The sequence below is a fragment of the Schistocerca serialis genome, chromosome 10, assembly GCF_023864345.2.
Source record: "Schistocerca serialis cubense isolate TAMUIC-IGC-003099 chromosome 10, iqSchSeri2.2, whole genome shotgun sequence".
Lineage (NCBI taxonomy): Eukaryota > Metazoa > Arthropoda > Insecta > Orthoptera > Acrididae > Schistocerca > Schistocerca serialis.
Window position 1 is genome coordinate 38,355,826 of NC_064647.1, and position 25,854 is coordinate 38,381,679.

A 25,854-nucleotide genomic window follows, 5' to 3' on the forward strand; every position below is an offset into this window, starting at 1 on the left:
GATTTCCTAGAAGAAAGAACACAACATGTCATTCTTAACGGTTCAAAATCTGCAGATGTAGAGATAATTTCGGGAGTACCGCAGGGAAGCGTGATAGGACCTTTATTGTTTACAATATACATAAATGACTTAGTTGACAACATCGGTAGCTCCGTGAGGCTATTTGCAGATGACACGGTTGTCTACAAGAAAGTAGCAACATCAGAAGACTCGTACGTACTCCAGGAGGACCTGCAGAGGATTAATGCATGGTGCGACAGCTGGCAGCTTTCCCTAAACGTAGATAAATGTAATATAATGCGCATACATAGGGGCAGAAATCCATTCCAGTACGATTATGCCATAGGTGGTGAATCATTGGAAGCGGTAACGACCGTAAAATACTTAGGAGTTACTATCCGGAGCGATCTGAAGTGGAATGATCACATAAAACAAATAGTGGGAAAAGCAGGCGCCAGGTTGAGATTCATAGGAAGAATTCTAAGAAAATGTGACTCATCGACGAAAGAAGTAGCTTACAAAACGCTTGTTCGTCCGATTCTTGAGTATTGCTCATCAGTATGGGACCCTTACCAGGTTGGATTAATAGAAGAGATAGACATGATCCAGCGAAAAGCAGCGCGATTCGTCATGGGGACATTTAGTCAGCGCGAGAGCGTTACGGAGATGCTGAACAAGCTCCAGTGGCGGACACTTCAAGAAAGGCGTTACGCAATACGGAGAGGTTTATTATCGAAATTACGAGAGAGCACATTCCGGGAAGAGATGGGCAACATATTACTACCGCCCACATATATCTCGCGTAATGATCACAACGAAAAGATCCGAGAAATTAGAGCAAATACGGAGACTTACAAGCATCGTTCTTTCCACGCACAATTCGTGAATGGAACAGGGAAGGGGGGATCAGATAGTGGTACAATAAGTACCCTCCGCCACACACCGTAAGGTGGCTCGCGGAGTATAGATGTAGATGTAGATGAGATGTACTGCTTCAGCTGTTCAATTGTTTCTGGATTCTGGCGGTACACCTGGTCTTTCATGTGTCCCCACAGAAAGAAGTCACAGCGGTTCATGTCTGGCGAATAGGGAGGCCAATCCACGCCGCCTCCTGTATGTTTCGGATAGCCCAAAGCAATCACACGATCATCGAAATATTCATTCAGGAAATTAAAGACGTCGGCCATGCGATGTGGCCGGGCACCATCTTGCATAAACCACGAGGTGTTCGCAGTGTCGTCTAAGGCAGTTTGTACCGCCACAAATTCACGAAGAATGTCCAGATAGCGTGATGCAGTAATCGCTTCGGATCTGAAAAATGGGCCAATGATTCCTTTGGAAGAAATGGCGGCCCAGACCAGTACTTTTTGAGGATGCAGGGACGATGGGACTGCAACATGGGGCTTTTCGGTTCCCCATATGCGCCAGTTCTGTTTATTGACGAAGCCGTCCAGGTAAAAATAAGCTTCGTCAGTAAACCAAATGCTGCCCACATGCATATCGCCATCATCAATCCTGTGCACTATATCGTTAGCGAATGTCTCCCGTGCAGCAATTGTAGCGGCGCTGAGGGGTTGCCGTGTTTGAATTTTGTATGGATAGAGGTGTAAACTCTGGCGCATGAGACGATACGTGGACGTATTTGGACCGCCATTTGGACCGCAGCTGCAACACAGCGAACGGAAACCCGAGGCCGCTGCTGGATCACCTGCTGCACTAGCTGCGCGTTGCCCTCTGTGGTTGCCGTACGCGGTCACCCTACCTTTCCAGCAAGTTCATCCGTCACGTTCCCAGTCCGTTGAAATTTTTCAAACAGATCCTTTATTGTATCGCTTTTCGGTCCTTTGGTTACATTAAACCTCCGTTGAAAACTTCGTCTTGTTGCAACAACACTGTGTTCTAGGTGGTGGAATTCCAACACCAGAAAAATCCTCTGTATTAAGGAATAAACCATGTTGTCTACAGCACACTTGCACGTTGTGAACAGCACACGCTTACAGCAGAAAGACGACGTACAGAATGGCGCACCCACAGACTGCGTTGTCTTCTATATCTTTCACATCACTTCCAGGGGCATCTGTTGTTGAAAATTGTAACTACTGTAATTTCGAAAGTTTGTCTGCCTGAAAATGTACTGTTGTCCCAAGCATATTGCAACAAACGGTGTATTTCTATCGCTGCTCGTGTAGTTTTTATTGCCATTTCAAATATACCGGTCATTTTTGAAACACCCTGTATATATATATAAGAGGAAAAAGTTCGATGTTACAGTCCACTCTTGAGATGGAAAACAAAGATAATAGTTGCATTTTTCTTTAAAAAATTTACATATATACACGCTGAAGAGCCAAACTTATGCACCAGGTTAATATCGTGTAGGGCCCACGCGAGCACGCAGAAGTGCCGCGACCCGACTTGGCACAGACCCCACTAATGTCTGAAATACTGCTGGAGGGAATTGACACCATCAATCCTGCAGGGCTGTCCATACATTCGTAAGAGTACGAGGGGGTGTTGCAAGGCATCCGAGATATGCTCAATAATAGAATGAAATTCTCACTCTACAGCAGAGTGTGCGCTGATATGAAACTTCCTGGCAGATTAAAACTGTGTGCCGGACCGAAACTGGAACTCGGGACCTTTTCCTTTCGCAGGCAAGTGCTCTACCAACTGAGCTACCCAAACACGTCTCACGCCCCGTCCTCACAGCTTTTTTTATGCTCAATAGTGTTCATGTCTGCAGAGTTTGGTGGCCATGGAAAATGTTTAAACTCAGAAGAGTGTTGCTAGAGCCAATCTGCCATCGATTGATCACTAAACACTTCTACCGACTGCAATATTCAGTTTTGACCATTGAGGCCTGATCTCAAAGGCAGAACGCCCATCAGAAACACGTGGCAAATGATTTGGCGTGGGGCATGGCACAAGGCTCACACCACCCGCCAGGTTAGCCGAGAGCGCTAATGCGCTGCTTCTTGGACTCGGGTAGGCGCGCCGGCCCCAGATTGAATCTGCCCGGCGGCTTAACGACGGAGGCCGGTGTGCCAGTCAGCCTGGATGTGGTTTGTAGGCGGTTTTCCACATCGCGCTAGGTGAATACCGGGCTAGTCCCCACGTCCCGCCTCAGATACACGGCTCGCAGACATCTGAACACATTCGCACTCTTCCTTGGATTACACTAGTCACAGACAGTTGGGGTACACGAATTCTATTCTGGGGGGTACGGGGTGGCGGCAGGAAGGGCATCCAGCCACCTCTTAAATTAACCTTGCCAAATCCGATTAACCATGCCGACCCTGCGTCATTGTAGGAAAAAGGCACAAGCAAAAGAAAGAAAGAAAGAATGATGGTACAAGGCTCACACCCAGCTTGTAACTTCAGACGTAACAGTCACTCTAGTTATGGTATTCTGGTCATGGAAAACGACATATTTATTAGCTGCCAAAGGTAGTGCCCACTAGTTACTGACTTCAGAAAACTAAACCAAACTCCTCCCGAACAGGCCACGAAGGCCCAACGGTACCGACCGGCCGCCGTGTCATCCTCAGCCCACAGGCGTCACTGGGTGCGAATATGGAGAGGCATGTGGTCAGCACACCACTCTCCCGGCCGTATGTCAGTTTCCGAGAATGGAGCCGCTACTTCTCAATCAAGTAGCTCCTCAGTTTGCCTCACAAGGGCTGAGTGCACCCCGCTTGCCAACAGCGCTCGGCGGACTGGTGGTCACCCATCCAAGTGCTACCCCAGCCCGACATCGCCTAACTTCGGTGATCTCACGGGAACCGGTGTTACCACTGCGGCAAGGCCGATGGCGCTGACTTCAGACATAGCGTTAAAAATTAAAAAACACAGAATAGACATGAACGCAAATGGGAGGCAGGGCCAGCGTTGACATACGTTGAGTAATGAGTATAATGGGCGGGGGCACTACGAATGTAGTGCGGGACAATACGTTGAGAATGTGGGTTTCGCGGGAGGCGTGCCAGAGATAAATCCCTGCAGTCGCGCTATCCTCTGTGTCCTCGGTGGCTCAGATGGATAGAGCGTCTGCCATGTAAGCAGGAGATCCCGGGTTCGAGTCCCGGTCGGGGCACACATTTTCATCTGTCCCCGTTGACGTATGTCAACGCCTGTAAGCAGCTAAGGGTGTTCATTTCACTGTAATTTCATTCTAACGAGCTGCGTGGTGACCTATGGTATCTGTCCGAAAGAACAGATACCATCTTAGTATATACAATGCAGACTGTTGAAAAAGATAAGCACATACGTGAGTGGATCAAAACGTTTCTAAGTAATAGAACTCACTACGTTTTCCTGGATGGCGAGTCTATACAAGGGGCAGAGGCACGGTGAGAAACTGCACAGCAAAGTGTGTTAGGTTCAGTCTTGTTCTGTACATACTTAAATTATTTGACAGATAGGGTGAGCAGCAACCTGCGGTTGTTTTCTGATGAAAGTATCGTCGTTGAGTGACTGTTTGGGGATAGTGAATGGCGTGAATAGATGCTGCGACTGAAGTTTGCTTCCGCTAACTGTGGGTAAAATTAAGTTTATACAGAGAAGTAGGAAAAGCAACCTATAATGTTCGAATACAGTGCTACATCGGTCATTTCGATTAAAAAGGCGAAATGTTTCCAAGCGACATGAAATGGAACGCAGAATCTTGGGAAACTGTAGCTCATGTATAAAAGCGATCGCATACAGAACACTAGTGCGATCCATTCTTAAGTAATTCTTGAATGTTTTGGATCGGATTAAAAGAAGATATCGAAGCAAATCTGGGGCGTGCTGCTAGATTTGTTGCCGATATATTCGATGAAGACGCGACTATTACGGACATTCTTCGTAAACTCAAATGGAAACTGTGAAGCGGCCATTGGGATATTACTACACTGAGATGTTAATTCATTGAATATGTGACCGTGAATTTATCAGACGACTTCAATACGCGCGATAATATTAACCTACTTTTATGTACACGTACTGACGACCACTAATTAGAATGAAACAATCGAGATATGACAAATGGAAGGTAGACATTGAGTAGCTAACGATGCATACAATACATCACTGAATCACGTAATAATCTAGTAAAGTAATAATCGCCATAATTATCCACAATATACTGCACTCACATTAAAAGACTATTCCTGGACTACGCAATATAATACTCATACTGATAAATATAGCCCACTTAGTACACTGAATAATTTACTGCGATGACAGAAACGGCAGTGTCAAAAACTCGTAATGAAGTGTTGTGAAAATAGTTGTCAAAATAGTTAAATAAATACGCTTTGTGTTCAGAATATGGACCTAAAACGTTAGTGAGGACCTGCACTTTACCAGCTGTTATCATTAACTGGATTGCTGCTGTGACGTCGCTGTGCAGTGGCAGAAAAACTCGTTTCGTAGTATCTCAGCACAAAGTCACTTTATAAGTGTTCTACCTTACGCGCCATCATCTCAGAAGGTTCACAACAGGAGAGCGATCACACGCCATCGCGACTAGGAAACAGGCTGCCAGAGTACTACTCCGAAAGTTGTTACAAAAAAAGAAATGCCTAACTGGTACAGCTCTCGTACAAATACACTAAATATTCCATATACTTTGTTTCTTGTTACCGCACTGTCTGCTTTTCAGTATAGTTCAACTTTTGAAATAACTAAAGTGCTCAGTCAGAAATGACAATATTTATGCAAGCAGTTTCTTGTGCTACTAAGAGATAGCGTTGTTAGTAGCGCCCTCAGGACATCGGTGCATATTTTGAAATATTCCACATCGGATTAGGAATTGAAATGAGTAAACTCACAAATAAAAATTATGTTGCTTTTCTATGTTTGGTAAGTGAGTGACTTGAAGTGTATATTACTGTCTTGAGAAAACTGCAGAAATTTCAAGTTTGGAAAGAAGCTATCTGCAACGGGGACAAGAGAACTGGGGAGGGGGACGAAAGACTTCTGATGCAATTGTGAGAGACGAGAAAGACGCCTACTGGCAGAGTATCGTGACTTTAAAAGAAACAATTACTTGAATTAAAAAAAATGCGAGAGTTAATTTAAATGCTATTCAATTGCATTTCGACAGTGACGTCACAGCGCGAATATCAATGCGTCAAATCGCAACATACGTTTACATACAGGGTGTTTATAAACGAATATTGGGGTTTCAACGCTTTATAATATTTATTATATTAAACATACAGTTATAAATGATATGTCAAATGAAAGAGCAACTCAAACAGTTTTAACAAGAACCTTATAGACGTTCAATATAAGGACCATTTGACACACGGCACACGTAAAATCTATAGCCGAGTTCTTCCCAAAAGTTGATAGTGTGTCTTCAGTGATTGTAGCAACAGCTGCTCCAATCCGCTTTCTTAATTCAGAAAGGTCTGCTGGAAGCGGAGGCACGTACGCACGATCCTTGATGAAGCGTCAAAGGAGAATCGCATGGCGTTAGGTCGGGTGAACGTGGAGGCCGTGCAAAGCAAGCCCTGTCACCGCGCCCCTTGCGGTCTATTCAGCACTTGCATACAGTGCAGTTCAACCAATCGCGTACTGCGCTATGCCAATGAGGTGGCGCACCATCTTGCGGGTGCCACACACAACTGCTTGAGTTGCTCTTTCATTTGACATATCATTTATAACTAAGTTTAATGTAATAAAGCGTTTAAACCCCGATATTCATTTATAAACACCCTGTACAAGTTTACACACCCACGGTAGTGAAGTTGACGAGGCACCGCTGAAGTCGAGAAGTGTTTGAGTATATTATAAAGACGTGCTAATTAGATGATAAAAGGGTATTGCGTTACTTGTGAGACAATACTGGTTCAAAAAAATGACACAACGAAAAGCATTGTGCTGTCTGTCGAACTACTAATATAAACCAAATAGCGAATTTTGTAATTTGAGCAGGAGCTCTCGTAACACCGTAATTTTAGCCTAAAAGTCGTGATAATCACGGAGAAATAATCCCTGGAGAGAAGGCATCGTTTTTTTCGTGGAACACTACAGGTAAAATTTAGAGAACCAGCATCTGCTGCAGAGTGCAGAACGATTCTCATGCCACCAATGTACATCTTGTATAAGGAGAGTCAAGACAAGGTTAAAGAAATCAGTGCTCATACTGGGCTGTAGAGACAGTCCTTTTACCTCGATCCATTTACGGGTGGCACAGGAAAGGGAATGCCTAGCAGTGGTAGAAAGTACCCTGCGCCATGCACGGTGTGGTAGCTTGTAGAGTATGTATACAGATGTAGGTACACTGGACGGTATATAGCCCTTGCTGTCCTGACCTGCGTCGACACAAAGGGAGTTCGCTTTGTTGTCCTGAGCAGCGCGCTCTCCACATCTCTCAGCCACTGGAAACGTCTGGTCATTGTTACGAGTCACCATGACTGACGACTTTTGGCACAGAGGTAAAGCACTGTGGAATGTAATGTATTGCGAATACATAGAAAGAAGGATCCTTTATTGTATGATTATATGATAGCGGAACAAACACTGGTAGCAGTTACTTCTGTAAAATATCTGGGAGCATGCGTGCGGAACGATTTGAAGTGGAATGATCACATAAAATTAATTGTTGGTAAGGCGGGTACCAGGTTGAGATTCATTGGGAGAGTCCTTAGAAAATGTAGTCCATCAACAAAGGAGGTGGCTTACAAAACACTCGTTCGACCTACACTTGAGTATTGCTCATCAGTGTGGGATCCGTACCAGATCGGGTTGACGGAGGAGATAGAGAAGATCCAAAGAAGAGCGGCGCGTTTCGTCGCAGGGTTATTTGGTAACCGTGATAGCGTTACGGAGATGTTTAACAAACTCAAGTGGCAGACTCTGCAAGAGAGGCGCTCTGCATCGCGGTGTAGCTTGCTCGCCAGGTTTCGAGAGGGTGCGTTTCTGGATGAGGTATCGAATATATTGCTTCCCCCTACTTATACCTCCCGAGGAGATCACGAATGTAAAATTAGAGAGATTCGAGCGCGCACGGAGGCTTTCAGACAGTCGTTCTTCCCGCGAACCATACGCGACTGGAACAGGAAAGGGAGGTAATGACAGTGGCACGTAAAGTGCCCTCCGCCACACACCGTTGGGTGGCTTGCGGAGTATAAATGTAGATGTAGATGTAGAATGTCGTATCCATATCTGTCATCCAACAGGATCTATCTGCTACATTTCACACCTTTTACACCAACAAATCACAGACAAAGGTCATCGTATTCTTCCTACTGCACTACAACAGGGCAGCGATTCTGCGTGGCAGTGATCCGACAAGTGTTGATAGGTTTCAGGAGATTTGTGGTACTGTAAGTCTACGCACAGGTCACACAATTCCGTGAACTGGGTTTACGGGATCGTAGATGACGCCCGATAGCTTCCCAGGTGTGTACCACTGGGTTCAGATCACGCAAGTCTGGTGGCCGAGACGTCAATGTGAGTTCATTATCACGCACTTTAGACTACAGGTAGTACGATCCTGGCTTTGTCATACGGTCAGTTACCCTGTTGGAAATTCCTATCGCCATTGGGAAAGATATCAGAGATGAAGGGATGCAGGTGGTCAGCAACGTTGTTCACGTGGTCTACACCTGGCATGGCGTTTTCGATTATTATCACAGAGCCCATGAAATTCCAGGCGAATGTTCCCCATAGCATAATACTGCTCCACCAGCATGCATCTGTGGTACAGTATACGCTTCCAGCAGCCGTTCGCCTGGATAACGGCATATCCGGACACCAGGACGAGTGACATGGAGCAATAGTTAGAACACTGGGCCCGCATTCTGCAGGACGACAGTTCAACCCCCCCTCCAGCCATCCCGATTTAGCTTTTCCGTGATTTCCCTAAATCGCTTCAGGCAAATGCCGGAATGGCTCCTTCGAAAGGGCACGGCCAACTTCATTACCCATCCTTCTCTAATCCGATGGGACCGATGATCTCGCTGTTTGGTCTCCTCGCCCAAGACAACCAACCAACAGTATAAACTACCAGTACGTAATATTTCATTATTAGCTACCCTTCCACTGCAGTCTTAATGGCTACCAGTGTGATTCGAATACACTGCGAACACACAGATGACGACTCGGAGTGGTTCTTCAAACTCTCTGAGACTCAAGGCAGATCAAATAGGCTGATCACCTCCATAGATTCGTTATGGATGCAGCACACAGGGGCAGATTGGTGTTGGCATTTGAATCTGACTCGTGGTCCATACCGCCGTCTCCGTAGGAACTACTCATTATTTAAAGGGTCCAAAGTTCCGGGGCCACTATGATAGCGCGAGCCAACGAAACTCGCTTCTACCGCGAAACCAGGAGCGTTTATTATCAACACGCTATATCTCGGAGGTAAGTTCGCGTGCGGATGGAGCCGCAGCCGACATACTCGTACATCGCCGCTGATAGGTCCACTGTCTCCTCTTATCACATGCGAGGCCAGGGCGGCGGCAGGTATACCGCAACAAGGCGACAGGGCAACGTCCACCAAAAAATGTATGGACTCTAAACACACCTCTCGGGAAGACTACGTCATATAAGAAGGGAGCTCTGCTGTGTTGGCAGAAGAGCCAACACCGTGTTGCTAGAGGAGGCCGAAATGCACGCAGACTGGCGTGAGGTCTGGAACAGATCAGAGAAATAAGACTAGCAAAACAGGAGGTAACTGGTAGAATACTTAACTTTAATCCACAATTGGTGAACATCTCTCTTGTCTGTACATGCTTCACAAAATAAATATCAATTGAATACAGCGCCTTGCTAGGTCGTAGCAAATGACGTAGCTGAAGGCTATGCTAACTGTCGTCTCGGCAAATGAGAGCGTAATTTGTCAGTGAATCATTGCTATGAACGTCGGCTGTACAACTGGGGCGACTGCTAGGACGTCTCTCTGGACCTGCCGTGTGGCGGCGCTCGGTCTGCAATCACTGACAGTGGCGACACGCGGGTCCGACGTATACTAACGGACCGCGGCCGATTTAAAGGCTACCACCTAGCAAGTGTGGTGTCTGGCGGTGACACCACAAGTTCAGTAAGCAATGCAACACATTTTTTTCCGAAAGCAAGTTGGTTTTATTGAGGATTCCAGTACATCATCTCAATCCCCATTCTTTTTGCTACAAATCCATTTTTTCCAACATAATCTCCATTCAACGCGACAGCCGTACACCATCTTAGTGGGACGGCCTGTATGTCCGCATGGTACCGCTCTATTGGTCAACGCCAAAGTCTTGCTGCATCAATAACCTACCGATCATCTACGAGGGTCACTCCAAAAGAAATGCACACCTTTTTGTAAAGATACAGTTTTCATTCTGCATCTGTGAAAGTTTTACAGTGTGTAGATACATCCTTCCTGCTTGTTTTCAAACTTAGTTCATCCTGTTCCCGTCAGTGGCGCCGTCACAGCATGTCTTCAAGATGGCTGCTACACTTGACGTTCGTCAGAAGCAATGTGCTGTCATAGAATTCCTGTGCTGTGAAAACGAGACAGTGGGAAACATCCACAAGAGGTCGAAAAAGGTGTATGGAGATGCTGCTGTCGATCTCAGTACAGTTAGTCGGTGGGCAAGCAGGTTAGGTTATGAAAGCGGACAGGGAAATATTGAGGATTGTCCTCGCAGCGGCAGGCCTCGTACTGCTCACACTCCAGACAACGTGCAGAGTGTTAACGAATTGGAGACTTTTGACAGACGCATCACAGTGAACGAATTGTCGCGCTACGTTGGGATAGGGGAAGGGATTGTTTGCAGAATACTGAAGATGTTTGTGCCAGATGGGTTCCCAGGACGTTGACAGTGGCTCACAAAGAAACAATAAGAACGGTATGCAGTGAACTTTTGGAACAGTATGAGAATGGTGGAGATGAATTTCTTGGAAGAATTGCGACAGGTGATGAAACATGGCTCCATCATTTTTCACCAGAGACGAAGAGGTAGGCAATGGAGTGGCATCATGCAAATTCACCCAAGGAAAAAAATATTCAAAACCACACCTTCTGCTGGAAAAGTTATGGTTACGGTGTTTTTCGATTCCGAAGGACTCTTTCTTGTGGACATCATACCAAGTGGAACCACCACGACACTGAAGAAACTTTGAGTTCGACTGGGTCGTGTTCGACCACATCGGTAAAAGCAGGGTGTTTGCACGCCCACATGTCAGTCAAAAAACCATGGAAGCGATTACAAAACTCGGATGGACAACACTGAAACACCCGCCTTACAGTCCTGACCTGGCTCCATATGACTATCATCTCTTTGGGAAACTGAAAGACTCTCTTCGTGGAACAAGGTTTTAAGATGATGACTCCCTCGTGCACGCTGCCAAACAGTGGCTCCAACTGGTTTGTCCAGAATTTTACCGTGCGGGTATACAGACGTTGGTTCCAAGATAGCATAAGGCAGTTGAGAGGGATGGAAATCATGTGGAGAAATGAAAATATTGTTCCTAAAGGATGTATCTAAACACTGTAAAACTTTCAAACATGTAGAATAAATGATGCATTTTTTTTAAAAAAATTATGTGCATTGCTTTTGGAATGACCCTCGTATATACTGCTTCCTGCGGAGTGCATCCTTCATTGGGCCAAACAGGTGGAAGTCAGAATGTACGAGATCCGGGATGTAGAGTGGATGAGGAAGAACAGTCCAATGAAGTTTTGTCAGCTCCTCTCGGGTGGGCAGACTGATGTGAGACCTTACGTTGTCATGGAGGAGGAGAAATTTGTTAACATTTTTGAGGTGACGATCACGTTGAAATCGTTTCTACAGTTTCGTGAGGGTAGCACAATACGCTTCAGAGTTGATCGTTGCACCGTAAGGCAGGTCATGAACCCTCAGATTCCCAGAAGGTCGTCGTGATGAGGGTGCAGCTTTGAACTTTTCAAATGGTTCTAAGCACTATGGGGCTCCCTAGACTTAGAAACTACTTAAACCTAACGAACCTAAGGACATCACACACATCCATGCCTGAGGCAGGATTCGAACCTGCGACTGTAGCAGCAGCGCGGTTCCGGACTGAAGCGCCTAGAACCGCTCGGCCACAGCGGCCGGCTGGAACGTTTCCTTCGGAGGAGAGGTGGTATGACGCCGCTCCACGGATTGCTGCTTTGTTTCCGGTTCGAAGTGGTGAACCTAAGTTTCATCGTCTGTAACGATGTTCGACAAGAAGTTGTCACGATTAGATTCCGCACAGATGGCTCTTCGTTTATGATCTTCTGTTTGGGGACAAGGAACCGATCTTTGAGAACCTCAACTGGAGGACGAGTATGTCAGCACTACCAACAGAGACGTCCAGTTGTGGAGCGAGGTGTTCGATTGTGATCCGCCTGTCACCTCGAATAAGAGTGTCCGCACGTTCCAACACTGCAGGAGTCACAGCTGTGTGCGACCCGTCTATTCGCGGCAGATCAGACAGGCTTGCGCGACCTTGGTGCGAGGACGACAGACGCCTCGCCCGACGACTCACCGTGCTTTTGTTCACTGCCAGGTCTCCACAGACATTCAGCAAGCGCCTATGAATTATGCGATGCTCTGGTTTCCCCCCAAATGCAACTCAATGACATCTCTCTGCCTGGAACGCACATGGTAAAGGCGCAATTATGAAGGCTACATATAGCCTCGCCATCCATCGGGACTTAAAGAAACTATAGGAGATGAAGCGGGAATATTACACGATGTCACACAAGAAATTCCACATTTTTTCAACCGAAAGTGCTCAAGGAAAAAAGGTGTTGCGTTACTTATTGAACGGCCGCTGTATAGTGGCATAGACACACTGGTAAGCTACAACTTTATGGTCACTGCCCAACGCGTGACTGATTGGTGCCTTGTCGTACTGCGGACACGTCATGCGGTAATTCATACATTCTATACAAATGAATGTATGTACGTACCACGTCACCTACCGAACAAATGGCACCAAAAAGGGTGCACATATGACTTACTCTCTGGAAAGAAGCGCTGCGGGGATCAGAACCATCTACCTGTCAAAGACGTTAGAGTGGAGACGAAAAAGAAGTGCAACCCACGACGTGCAGATACTCAGACTATATTCGTTCAGTACCTTAGAACGAGAGCACTTAACCATTTGCAAGAAATTTCACATGTAATTACAGCTCCATACTTAACAATCATATGCAACCCGGCGCTCGACGAAACATACGTACCCAAGACTGGAAACTTGCACAGGGCACACCAATATTCAAGAGAGGCAATAGGACTAATCCACTACATTACAGGCCCACTAGCACGTCGATATGCAGCAGGATTTTGGAACATATATGGTGTTCGAAGATTATGAATTACCTCGCAGAGAATTGACATACACTCAACATGGATTTAGAAAGCTTCGTTCTTATGAAACAGAACTAGCTCCTAACGCACACGAAGTGTTGAGTGTTATCAATAAGGTATTTCAAACTGATTCCGTATTTCTGCATTTCCAGAAGGCTTTTGACACTGTACATCACAAGCGGCTTGTAATCAAATTACGTGGTTTGGAATTCGACACAGTGGACACGGTGGACCCCACAGGGAACGTCTCACACCAGACGAGTGTAACCCCTACGTTTGCGTGGTAGAGTAATGGTGGTATACGCGTACGTGGAGAACTTGTTTGCACAGCAATCGCCGACATAGTGTAACTGAGGCGGAATAAGGGGAACCAGCCCGCATTCGCCGAGGCAGATGGAAAACCGCCTAAAAACCACCCACAGACTGGCCGGCTCACCGGACCTCGACACAAATCCGCCGGGCGGATTCGTGCCGGGGACCAGGCGCTCCTTCCCGCCCGGAAAGCCCTGCGTTAGACCGCACGGCCAACCGGGCGGGCTGATGAACAGTTAGTCGACATGCCTTTCGTGTACGGGTTCCCTGAGTGCAGTGGAGCCTGGCACAAAGACGCGATGCTCAGATGTTCCCGCAGCGACGGCAACCACAGCGCACTACTTTTCCTTCTGCGGGTACACTGCACTGTTTTGTAATCCCTCGTCGGCTGTTTTGTAAAGACCTCGTCGCTACTGCTGTGGAGGCCGAGTTGCCACAGTTGTTACGGTAGGCCGAGTTTCTGAGTTCGTGAAACGACTTCTGGTGCGGTAGACAGCTAATACAATTTCTCCCTGCCACTATTACACAGCTGTGCCCCAGGGTCAGGTAACAGGATAGATGAACGAAGGTTCCACAACACTCCAACAATTTGGTAACAAAGTCACACAAATGAGAAGGTTTACTTATCTTTGTGACTAGTTGAATAAGGGTCTGCAACACTGCCTGTAATATAACACAAAAATAATCGCAGTACATAGCAAGTGGAATGTACAACAACGGTCTGTCCGATTCTAAGAGTTCACTGAACGCCGTTCCCTCTCTAAGTCAGCCCTGGACGATGATCTGTCACCAAGTGGGCGAGAGCTGCTCTTCTATCTTCCGCCGGCCGCGGTGGTCTCGCGGTTCAAGGCGCGCAGTCCAGAACTGCTACGGTCGCAGGTTCGAATCCTGCCTCGGGCATGGATGTGTGTGATGTCCTTAGGTTAGTTAGGTTTAAGTAGTTCTAAGTTCTAGGGGACTGATGACCACAGCTGGTAAGTCCCATAGTGCTCAGAGCCATTTTCTATCTTCCGAGTAGGCTTCTGACCGTTGGCGTCCGGTCATTGGCGGATTGTACTCGGCCGGCAATTGGCCGAGGCGAAGTCGAAATGTTCATTCTTAGCACCGCCAATGGCGCTGGTGGAACTCGTGCAAGTGGCAAGTCTCTGTGGCGCTGGCACCAGCTCGCATCTTTGCACCTGTGATGCTTTTGCCCTGGCTGTGTCTTGTTCGGGCGACACAGCAGGCTGAATAGCGCCGCGCGGCGTAACTGCGCCGTCTCAGGCGCATTTTCATGGTTCGCGCGGCTCCTCCCTTGAGCACGGGTATCTGTAAGTTACACTACTGGCCGTTAAAATTGCTACACCAACAAGAAATGCAGATGACAAACGGGTATTCACTGGACAAATATATTATACTAGAACCAACATGTGATTTCATTTTCACGCAATTTGGGTGCATAGATCCTGAGAAATCAGTACCCGCAACAACCACCTCTGGCCGTAATAACGGCCTTAATACGCCAGGGCGTTGAGTCAAACAGAGCTTGGATGGCGTGTACAGGTACAGCTGACCAGGCAGCTTCAACACGATACCACAGTTCATCAAGAGTAGTGACTGGCGTATTGTGACGAGCCAGTTACTCGGCCACCATTGACCAGACGTTTTCAATTGGTGAGAGATCTGGAGAATGTGCTGGCCAGGGCAGCAGTCGAACATCCACAAAGGCCCGTACAGGATCTGCAACATGCGGTCGCGCATTGTACTGCTGAAATGTAGGATTTCGCAGGGACCGAATGAAGGGTAGAGCCAGGGGTCGTAACACATCTGAAATGTAACGTCCACTGTTCAAAATGCCGTTAATGCGAACAAGAGGTGACCGAGACGTGTAACCAATGGCACGCCATACCATCACGCCGGGTGATACGCCAGTATGGCGATGACGAATACACGCTTCCAATGTGCGTTCACCGCGATGTCGCCAAACACGGATGCGACCATCATGATGCTGTAAACAGAACCTGGATTCATCCGAAAAAATGACGTTTTGCCATTCTTGCACCCAGGTTCGTCGTTGAGTACACCATCGCAGGCGCTCCTGTCTATGATGCAGCGTCAAGGGTAACCGCAGCCATGGTCTCCGAGCTGATAGTCCATGCTGCTGTATATGTCGTCAAATTGTTCGTGCAGATGGTTGTTGTCTTGCCAACGGCCCCATCCGTTGACTCAGGGAACGAGACGTGGTTGCACGATCCGTTACAGCCATGCGGATAAGATGCCTCTCATCTCGACTGCTAGTGATACGAGGCCGTTGGGATCCAGCACGGCGTTCCGTATTACCCTCCTGAACCCACCGATTCCATATCCTGCTAACAGTCATTGGATCTCGACCAACGCGAGCAGCAATGTCGCGATACGATAAACCCCAATGGCGATAGGCTACAATCCGACCTTTATCAAAGTCGGAAACGTGAAGGTATGCATTTCTCCTCCTTACACGAGGCATCACAACAACGTTTCACCAGGCAACGCCGGTCAACTGCTGTTTGTGTATGAGAAATCGGTTGGAAACTTTCCTCATGTCAGCATCTTGTAGATGTCGCCACCGGCGCGAACCTTGTGTGAATGCTCTGAAAAGCTAATCATTTGCATATCACAGCATCTTCTTCCTCTCGGTTAAATTTCGCGTCTGTAGCACGTCATCTTCGTGGTGTAGCAATTTTAATGACCAATAGTGTAGGTTAACTAGAGTGTAAGTTTAGGAACCAATGGTCTCAGCAGTTTCGCCCCATAGAAACTTACCAGAAATTTTCAACATTTTACTGACCAGCGAGAACATTGTGACCACTGCCGTACTGTCGATATGAACCCATCCAGGCGTTAGCACCGTCACCTGGCGAGGAATGACTGCTGGTCAGACACACACATGGTGCGTGTACCGCAGTATCAGTGAGTGTGTTGTCCGTGTGTAGAACTGGGAAGCTGTGCGTTCTATCTGAGTCTCACCGAGGGCATATTCTGATGACCTGGAGGCTCGGCACGACCATTTCGGAAACTGCAGGACTTTTCGGTTGTTCGAAGAGTGTTGTGATGAGTGTCTTCAAGATGTGGAGAGACCAAGGTGAAACCACGTCCAGATATCATCGTGTTGGGTGGCCACCTCTCATTACAGATGTCGGATGTGGTAGGCTGGGTACACTGCTCAAGCAGAACAGGAGACGAACTGTGGTGGAACAGCTTTAATGCTGGACAGAGTACAAGTGTGTCTGAACACACAGTGCACCGAACAATCCTAACGATGGTCCACTGCAGCTGACGACCCGGGCATTAGTCCAGTGAAACTGTCAGAAAAAAAAACCGTAACTTGCAAAAGGTGGGGTAGAAGATTTTATTTTTTAACTCCTTCATATTGTTGGAAAGGTTAGAAAACCAAGTTTTGCCAACAAAATTTCTCTTGGGAAAACTTTCTGCTGTCAAAAAACTTGGAAAATTTCGGACTTTTTTCACTTTTTCAAAATATCTCAGTTTCATTTGCTCCTATCGCTTTGACGTCTATTTTTTCAAAGAGCACAAAATTCTCTGCAAATTTAATTTTTAACATTTTTTTTACTCCCAGTATCTAAGGCGCTACAGCGCGTCAAAAAATACCAATTTTTCAAATTTCGAGCAAAGTGGCAAATTACCTAATTTTTCAACACTGTTATTTCAGTTTCTATTTGTGTAGTATAAACATATTACTCATCATCTTATTCATTGGAATTTACCATCTCACCCTGCTGCAGGACCAGGACAAACAGCATCATATTCAGTAACTACGAACACATTCACGTCCAACTGCGTGAAGTTTATTTGTGTTACAATATGTAATACGATTGCCTTAGATGTTGGGAGTAGAAAAAAATGGCAAGAATAAAATTTGTAGAGAGAAGAAAATAGACGTTAAAACGATAGGAGCAAAAAAACTGAGGTATTTTGAAAAAAACTGAAAAAAGGCCGAAATTTTCCAAGTTTTTTGACTGCAGAAAGTTTTCCCAAGCGAAATTTTTTTGACAAAACTCGGTTTTCTAATCTTTCCAACCATATGAACGAGTTGAAAAAATAAACTCTTCTACCCCACCTTTTGAAAGGTATATCTGCTATATGACTGGACTACATGTGTCGATGCAAACACTTCATCAGCAACTACTTCTGAAATGGCCTAGTGACCAAAGGCACAGTGGCAGAGCGTTACATCATGCCAATGGGAGGCCGCGAATCCATCATCTTTCAGGAGAACAGCTCCCTGACACCTGTCCTGCGGGAGGGAGACAATCCAGCAGCTCCATTATGGTCTCGGGAACATTCATGTGGGCATCCATGGATCCAGTGGAGCTCGTACAAAGCACCATGATGGCCAAGGAATATCGTACACTGGCTGTGGACTGTACACTCTTCCTCATGATCATATCAGTGGCATTCTTCAACAAGATAATGCGCCATATCACAAGCCCAAGACTGTGATGGAGTGGTTCAAGAAACTCAGTGGCGACATCAAATTGATCTGCTGGCCCCCCAACTTACCAGATCTGAACCTGATCGAACACATCTGGGGTGTGATTGAAATCAGAGCTAATCGCCCCTCTCACTGGACTTTACGGGAATTAGGTGACTTGTGTGTGCACTTGTGGTGCCAACTCTCTCCAGTGACCTATCAGGGCCTCATTGCTTCCATGCCGCAACGTTCGCCACTGTTATTGGTGATTATTAGTTAGGTGGTCATAGTGTTCTTGCTGCACAGTGTACGTTGTATTTTTGCAATTGGACATTACGGGAATTTACACTGTATTGGAAGTACTTTGAATGAAACAAAGGTAACTCGGGTAATAAATAGAATAAATCATAAATAAATTACCGTTCTGCAACGAGACATTGAAGACGAAGGATGCCTTGCAGGAAAATATCGCTGAAGAATCTCTGACATTTAGGCTGTGCAGTTCAGGCGCAGCAAGTATTTCTCATCGTATATAACACTTAATAACCTACAAATTTACTCAAATATTCTTTTTACTATGCTCTATATGGTAAATAACTAAAATATCAATGCTTGCTATTCTTGCTCTCACTATTTTAATGCCAATATGGTGTTCTTACCTTTCTTTTTAAGATAAATATAACAAATTACGATTATCTCAGAAACGGGATCCAATTATTCAATTTGAGATGCAGATTATATTATAAAATTCAGTTTCTTGGTCACATGATATTTTATTATAACTGATAACAGGTTTCGACTTTGCAACTATCATCAGATCTAAAAATTACAGCATCGACACATAAGCTCTCAGGCAGCGCTAAGCACACGATTTACTTTTTAGATCTGATGATGACTGGAAGGCTGAAATCGGTTATCAGTTTTCATAATGTAATGTGTGACCAAGACATTGACTTTTTAATACACTGCACAACGAAATAGAAGTGTTTCAATGACAATAAACTTCACCGTCAGCCGTATACTTAAGATATTTTATTTTATTCTGAAAGCAACCAGTTTCGGCATTTCATTATGCCATCTTCATGCCCTATACGCTTTTATCCAAATAAACGAACTTGTAGTACAGCGCCATAAATCACTGGATGTCGTGAATGCGAATCGTTATACAATTGTTTCATGCGAAGACATGAAGCAGCCATAAATCACTGGACATCGTGAATTCCAATCGTTATACAATTGCTTTGTACGATAACGTTACAGCAACTGCTGTCACATCTTCGTATGAAGCAATTGTAGAACGAAAATTCCTGGTAGATTAAAACTGTGTGCCGGACCGAGACTCGAACTCGGGACCTATGCCTTTCGCGGGCACGTGCTCTCATTCTGGAAACATCCCCCAGGCTGTGGCTAAGCCATGTCTCCGCAATTTACTTTCTTTCAGGAGTGCTAGTTGGGCATGGTTCACGGAGAGCTTCTGTAAAGTTTGGAAGGTAGGAGACGAGGTATTGGTAGAAGTGAAGCTGTGAGGGCGGCTCGTGAGTCGTGCTTGGGTAGCTCAGATGGTAGAGCACTTGCCCTCGAAAGGTAAAGATCCCGAGTTCGAGTCTCGGTCTGGCACAGAGTTTTAATCTGCCAGGAAGTTTCACATCAGCGCACACTCCGCTGCAGAGTGGAAATCTCATTCTGGCAATTGTATAACGACTGGAATTCGCGATATCCGGTGATTTATGGCGATGTACGACAAGTTTGTTTATTTGAAGAGTATGAGTCTTGAATGAAATGAAATGCCGAAACTGGTTGCTTTCAGAATAAAATATCTTGTAGTATACGGCTGTTGGTGAAGTTTATTGACACTGAAAATTACTTACCAGCCGACGTCCCATGGCAATGATGGATCAACAGAGGCGAAATAGAAGGGTCACTTATTCGAAGCTCTTTCTCGAAACTTCGTAACTTTCTCCCATTGCGTCGCAGAAATTTGCAATTTGTCTCAAAGGTGTCTACAACCCTCCTGTGTAATGGCGCTACAGCGTGGCGGCACGCGGCGTCACAGGAGAGCGCCATAGGAGGGCGCGAAGGAGGGGGGGGGGGGGCGGGGGTTGAAAAAGCATAACACTTTTACCGCTTCGGATCTGTTAAGTCTCATAGGGCTCAGAGCCAGTTAAACCGCTTCAGATCATGTTCAGATGTCGTCGAATGGTTTTTGGCGGACCCTATTGTTCCACCCCGTGTACCAGAGCAAAAATTGCGGCCGCACTAGACTCCAAAGGGATGCAATCCTGTTCAGTGGAGCTGAAGGTCCACGACGTCCTAAGAGAAGGGCTGAATCGCTCGTGGAGTATAAGCGGTGTTAAAGGTTATCAATAACGTCGGCCTATTGCTCATCGCAATGCGAACTGTCGTTTTAGACCGCGAAATCTGTGGGAATCGACGTCCCAAGGAAAGGGGAGGTTTCACTGACTCCCCTGTCCTCCCCGATAGCTGAGTGGTCAGCGTGACGGATTGCCGTCCTACGGACCCGGGTTCGATTCCCGGCTGGGTCGGGGATTTTCTCCGCTCAGGGACTGGGTGTTGTGCTGTCTTCATCATAATTTCATCCCCATACGGCGCACAGGTCGCCCAATGTGGCGTCGAGTGTAATGAGACCTGCACCAAGGCGGCCGGACTTGCCCCGTCAGGGGCCTCCCAGCCAATGACGCCAAACCCTCATTTCTATTTACAATGACTCCCCTTATGCCACCCCATGAGGCGTGTCTATTCCGAGCGGCGCTGCGTCTGAAATGCTTGACACGACCATCGATAAGAAAACCGAGTGATGACTTCAACGTTGGGCGTTGTGGTTCTGACCTCCATCGCAAATGCGTCAAAAGAATGGGTGAAATGTGGGTAAGAGAGAACGTGACGACCTTCTCATCGCGTGACACGGCCACGGTGGCGTTGGACAAAACTGTGGTGCTATTTGGTGCCAAAATTATATCAATAACTCTTCTTACAGTTTTCCGCATGTGTCGACACCTTGCTGTTTAAAGCGTAGCTGAGTCCGGTGTTTACGTCACAGGGCGCCACACTTCTGCATCATTACAAAGCAAGGTTGAAGTCACCCTTCAGGCAAATTTCGAATTTCTGCGTCGCATGAGAGACAACTGCTGAGTTTCGAGAAACTGATCCTCTGATTGTACTGCGTATTTATAATCCGATACAAAGGTCACCTGCATCCACAGCAGGCCCGAAAGGCCAAATTTCCGTTTTTATGAGGAAAAAGATACAAAAAATTGTAGTCTACCCACCATAAAATTTGCCGGCCGCTGTGGCCGAGCGGTTCAAGGCGCTTCAGTCCGGAATCGCGGCTGTTGCTACGGTCGCAGGTTCGAATCCTGCCTCGGGCATTGATGTGTGCGATGTGTTTAGGTTAGTTAGATTTAAGCAGTTCTAAGTGCAGGGGACTGATGACCTCTGATGTTAAGTCCCATAGTGCTCATTTTTCCGGCTTTAAAGGTTGATCCGAACGAAAGACATTCTAGCACTCCGGACGACAGACAGACAGTAACTGCCTCACAATTGCCGACGAGAGACAGACTAGCAAGCTGGGGACGAGAGACCGACCCAGACTAACCTCCCGACTGACATGTTCATTTGTTCTTCCTTTTCTACCTATCATTCTTTTCCATATGGAATGTGCCTGCGTCATCTATAATCTGCAACCAAGTGCCAATGGGCACTGCTCATCAGCTGGTAACGCTGCAGCTCTTGTAGCATGTGAGAGGGTAGTTTCAGCAACCGATGATAGCGAGAAATTACAATTTCCTTTTAGCTCTGAAACTACAGTTTGCTCGTAGAGGTTAGGTTTAGTAGCGATGAACAAAACGATCGTGATTTTAAGTATACCGCAGACTGCTGATCACTGCTTTCTCGTTTACATTATACAAGTTGTTGTTAGCTTAGACATATGTTAAAAAGTTTTGGGCTACGAAACGCATCTCCTGACACAGTTCAATCATTGGTCACTTAAAATAAGCTGTCGATAGAGCGTCTCGCACTTCCGACATACCTTGCGGTGGGCACTGCCAACATCACTCTGTTTTACAAATCAACATCATTTGTGAAGTGATCCGCCATATTTTTGTGTCACTTATAACTGAGCCGGCAGCTGATGTGGCAACGCTGTAGTGGTAAGTGACAGACGTAAACTATCAAGTAATTTTAAACAGAGTATAGAGTGCATTAGCGTCGTTCGTGTTTAGCGTTGTTACCAGACCAGAGGTCCGCCCCTGGTAGCTGAGGCTCAGCGTGACGGACTGTCAATCCTCTGGGCCTGGGTTCGATTCCCGGCTGGGTCGGGGAATTTTCTCCGGCCAGGGACTGGGTGTTGTGCTGTCCTTATCCTCATCATATCAACCTCATCGACTGCAGGTCGCCGAAGTAGCGTCAAATTGAAAGACCAGCACCCAGCGAACGGCCTGCCTGACGGGGGGCCCTAGTCATACGATTAAATGAAATAAATAACCAGACCAGATGGGGCATACAAGGGTTGGAACATCGTCAGATGTTGAGTGATCACTGCGAAGGTTCTGCGGATACCTCATACCTGTGTGAGACAGCATTAGCAGCAACTGAAAGAGTTTGGAAGGGGCCTCATTTTGGATCTCCATTTGGGTAGCTGGTCGAATCATGCAATATCCAGATTTGTGGGGTTATTGGATGTGACTTGCACTGCAAGGGAATGTTAGCACGGCCAAAATGAAATGATGATTAAATGGACACCCTAGCTGCAAACAGGCGTTGATGTACTCCATTGGCGACATGTTGAAAATGTGTGACCCGACCGGGACTCGAACCCGGGATCTCCTGCTTACATGGCAGACGCTCTATCCATCTGAGCCACCGTGGGCACAGAGGATAGTGCGTCTGCAGGGATTTATCTCTGGCACGCCTCCAGCGAAACCCACATTCTCAACATGTCCACACCACTACATTCGTAGTGCGCCTAATAGATGTTTGCCCATCATACTCATTACTCGTGGCGGATTAATCTACCAAGTACCGTACGAGTTCGGGCATAGCGTGTGCGTTCGCACAAGAAGGTCTGTGCCCACGGTGGCTCAGATGGATAGAGCGTCTGCCATGTAGCAGGAGATCCCGGGTTCGAGTCCCGGTCGGGGCACACATTTTCAACATGTCCCCAATGAAGTACATCAACGCCTGTTTGCAGCTAGAGTGTCCATTTAATTATCATTTCATTTCTAGCAAAGCTGCGTGGTCATCCACGGTAACTGTTCTTTCGGGAACAGATACTACCGTCATATAAACGGCCAAAATGGTCATCAAGGTTACGTTCGACCACGTCTGACCACCGTGAGGGAGAACCTCTATATTCTGCACCAAGCACGCTGTAGCCCCGTCACATCTGCCTATGCTATCAAGGAACCAGTAACGAGCTCCATGCAGCATTCTGTGCCATCTCACACCATCTATCACCACCCGACTAAGGCAGTACCAAACCATGCGTAGGCTGCTGGTTGCACAAATGGTTGCGTTTGGAGTGGTGCTCTGACTGGGAAGCATCAGCTGCTGATGAATGGCGCATCACATTGCGTACAGCGATGAGTAGAGCTACTGCACTACTGAACATGATCATCCTTGGCGAGTCTGTTGCGACTTGAACACACCCAATTCTTACAATGTTTTGAAGGGGCACAAGGTGTTACCTCTGGTGTCACGGAGAAGGGAGCCATAGGGTACGACTTCAGGTCACAGCTGGGAGTGATAGAAGGAAATGTTATGGCACAACGGTACATCACGGGCATCTTGCTCCCTCGCATGTTACTTATCATTTTTGAGTACTGCTGTGCCATTTTTCAACAGGACAATGCCGTCCACACACGGGGTGCGTCTCTATTATCGGTGTGATGTTGAGGTACTCTAGTGGCCAGCGAGCTCCCCGGTAGAATATGGGTGGGAGCTGATCTGACATCAATTCTTTCTCAGTGACCATATACAGGATATGGAGCAGCAGTTGTGCGCCTTCTTACAGCAGGGGAGAACACAACGCCTTTATGAGACCCTTGCCTACCGAATCAATGCGTGCACCCAGGGCAGAGTGGGTGGAACGTTATACTTATAAGTGAGGTCATGAAACTTCCTGGCAGATTAAAACTGTGCGCCGGACAGAGACTCGAGCTCGGGACCTTTGCCTTTCGCGGGCAAGTGCTCTACTATCTGAGCTACCCAAACACGACTCACGCCCCGCCAGTACCTCGTCTCCTACTTTCCAAACTTCACAGAAGCTCTCCTGCTAATCTTGCAGAACTAGCACTCCTGAAAGAAAGGATATTGCGGAGACATGGCTTGGCCACAGCCTGGGGGATGTCTGAAGTAGCGCTGGAGAGAACTGACACCATGAATCCTGCAAGGCCGTCCACATATCCGTAAGATTACGAGGGGTGGAGATCTCTTCTGAACAGCACGTTGCAAAGCATCCCAGATATGCTCAATAAAGTTTCATGTCTGGGAAATTTGGTTGCCAGCGGTAGTGCTTAAATTCAGAAAAGTGTTCCTGTAGCCACTCTGTAGCTATTCTGGACGTGTGGGGTGTCGCACTGTTCTGCTGGACTGCCCGAGTCCGTCGGAATGCACAATGGACACGAATGAGTAGTATAATGACTTTTCTGGAGACTAGAAATCTACTCTGTAGGAATCAGCATGGGTTTCGAAAAAGACGGTCATGTGAAACCCAGCTCGCGCTATTCGTCCACGAGACTCAGAGGGCCATAGATACGGGTTCACAGGTAGATGCCGTGTTTCTTGACTTCCGCAAGGCGTTCGATACCGTTCCCCACAGTCGTTTAATGAACAAAGTAAGAGCATATGGACTATCAGACCAATTGTGTGATTGGATTGAGGAGTTCCTAGATAACAGGACGCAGCATGTCATTCTCAATGGAGAGAAGTCTTCCGAAGTAAGAGTGATTTCAGGTGTGCCGCAGGGGAGTGTCATAGGACCGTTGCTATTCACAATATACATAAATGACCTTGTGGATGACATCGGAAGTTCACTGAGGCTTTTAGCGGATGATGCTGTGGTGTATCGAGAGGTTGTAACAATGGAAAATTGCACTGAAATGCAGGAGGATCTGCAGCGAATTGACGCATGGTGCAGGGAATGGCAATTGAATCTCAATGTAGACAAGTGTAATGTGCTGCGAATACACAGAAAGATAGATCCTTTATCATTTAGCTACAAAATAGCAGGTCAGCAACTGGAAGCAGTTAATACCATAAATTATCTGGGAGTACGCATTAGGAGTGATTTAAAATGGAATGATCATATAATGTTGATCGTCGGTAAAGCAGATGCCAGACTGAGATTCATTGGAAGAATCCTAAGTAAATGCAATCCGAAAACAAAGGAAGTAGGTTACAGTACGCTTGTTCGCCCACTGCTTGAATACTGCTCAGCAGTGTGGAATCCGTACCAGATAGGGTTGATAGAAGATATAGAGAAGATCCAACGGAGAGCAGCGCGCTTCGTTACAGGATCATTTAGTAATCGCGAAAGCGTTACGGAGATGATAGATAAACTCCAGTGGAAGACTCTGCAGGAGAGACGCTCAGTAGCTCGGTACGGGCTTTTGTCAAAGTTTCGAGAACATACCTTCACCGAAGAGTCAAGCAGTATATTGCTCCCTCCTACGTATATCTCGCGAAGAGACCATGAAGATAAAATCAGAGAGATTAGAGCCCACACAGAGGCATACCGACAATCCTTCTTTCCACGAACAATACGAGAATGGA

At 46.7% G+C, this 25,854-nt stretch overlaps 1 protein-coding gene and 1 non-coding gene across 2 annotated transcripts in view; one reads left to right on the forward strand and one right to left on the reverse strand.

Moving 5' to 3' along the window:
• Positions 1 to 25,854, reverse strand: part of LOC126425212 (uncharacterized) — a 194,479-nt gene that overhangs the window by 163,470 nt on the left and 5,155 nt on the right. The gene's annotated exons all lie outside the window — the stretch shown is intronic.
• Positions 4,020 to 4,093, forward strand: Trnat-ugu (transfer RNA threonine (anticodon UGU)). The gene has a single exon. It is a non-coding gene; the product is annotated as a tRNA-Thr (tRNA).